Raw genomic sequence first — 1,898 nt, forward strand, 5'->3', positions numbered from 1 at the left:
AGCTTCTGTTCTGCGCAGATCCCAAGCTAAGAACCCAACACTTGCCCTGCCTGGACATCCAAGTCCAAGGGAGGAGAACACAGGAGTCTCTGAGGTGAGGAGAGGAAGAAATCAAAGAAAGTGATGTGGCAGAAGAGGTGACCCCAGGGTGAATAGGAGTTGGGAGGCCCGAGAAGCCTATTGGGGTGTTCCTAAATGACCCTCTGGACCAAACTTCCACATGGCCTCTCTCTGGACAGCCTGGTGGTCAGGGAGGAGGTGGGTGGGGCTGGGAGCCCCCTGAGCACTTTCCTGAACTGGTCACTTCACTTTCCCCTGGGAGCCTCCTGCAATTGGGCCAGCAGAGCTCTGTCCGCAATGCAATCAGAGGTGGCCTGTCCTGGAGCTGGACAGACGTTGCCTGCCCCTCACAATTCCTGGGCTCAGGCATCTGAGTGGTGGTGATCAACTTTTACAAGGCACCAGCCCCCGCCCCCAGGTGACCTGGACAGCCAGCAGGGGGGTGACAAGCCTTGGCGGAATGAATGGGAGAGGGGGGTCATACAGCTGAAGGCCAAGTGCAAGCAGTCGCTGCGGAGACTGCAGTCTTGAAGCGTTTTTCCCTCATTCCGGTCTCATTCGCGTCTCCTAGCTTGGTTCCTCGGTCGAACCCATTTGGAAACCGCAGGAACAACGTTCCCCTGGGTTAGCGCCGGCGGCGGCGAACCACTCGTGGCTCCTCCTCCAGAGGCTTCGTCCCCCTTCTCGGGGAGAGTAGGGAGGAGCGAGACCCAGCGGGGCGTCCCCCCCCAACCCCTGCAGCAGGTTTGGAGACCCCGCCCCTGGGGAGCTGTCTTCCCCAGCACCCGGATTTACTCCCCGCTCCCGGCTGCCCTCGCAGAAACCCCGGGCCACCCTTAGCTGCCTTCTCGCCTGGTCCTCCTGCTCGGTGTGCGAAATGGAGCGGAGAATGTCCGAGTGGGCATCTCCAGGCCGCGGAGTCCCCCGGGCCGAGCGCCCTGCCAGGGCTGAACCTGAGAAAGCAGAAGTTCGCGGATTCGAAGTGACGACCCCGGCACCCCTCCACCAAGCGGACCCGCCCACAGAAGGAAAAGGCCTGCCTGGGATAGACCCCCCAATGGGGTCGTGCGTGGTGAGGGATAGGCCTCCTCACCCGAGACCGCCTCTGCGGGCCCTGCCACCGTCCCCGGAGCCGCAGATTTCTGCCGGCTCAGGAAGGCTAGGGTCCTTCTTTCTTGTTTGGTCAACGCCAAAGCAGATCTGCCCCCTGGCGTCGCCCCTCCCCCCATTACGGAGGGCAGCTCCCTTGTATGGAGCTGCCCGCGTACCCGCACACACCCCTCTTTGAGGCCTAGCCTCTGGGACGGCTTCGCCCAGTGGCTGAGATCAGAAACAGGATCTGAGCAGCGCGGGTCTGAACTCTGGTCTGCCACTTAGAAAAAGTGTTCATCACGCAGCCCAGTAAAATGGAGATAATAAGAGAAACTATCTCGTAAGAGTGGGGTGAGAATTAAATGAGTTAGTATGTGAAAAGTGCTTTTGACAGTACCTGGCAAATGGAAAGCGCTTAAATGTTAAGCGCCCATGATTTAAAAAAAAAAAAAAAAGTGGTGGTGAGGGGATGGAATGTAACGAGGCCCCAGTGGAACACCCATTTTAATCCCTCGTGCTTCTCCGCAAAGCCTTCTGCCCAGGGGCTCTGATTTTGTTGTCTGAGAGAACTTGAGTCAGGCCTCGAGATCAGGGTCGGCAAACCAGCGCTGCTTGCGTAGGGAGAGGGGAGAGAGATTGGATTTAGAAATCTGAGGCCAAGCCCTGCCCTACCGCAGCTTCTACTCAAGGGTGGAACCTAGGCTAGACTCCCGCCCCCACCCCACCGCCAAAGCTGCCACACCTAG

Source organism: Balaenoptera acutorostrata, chromosome 8 (assembly GCF_949987535.1).
Source record: "Balaenoptera acutorostrata chromosome 8, mBalAcu1.1, whole genome shotgun sequence".
Classification (NCBI taxonomy): domain Eukaryota; kingdom Metazoa; phylum Chordata; class Mammalia; order Artiodactyla; family Balaenopteridae; genus Balaenoptera; species Balaenoptera acutorostrata.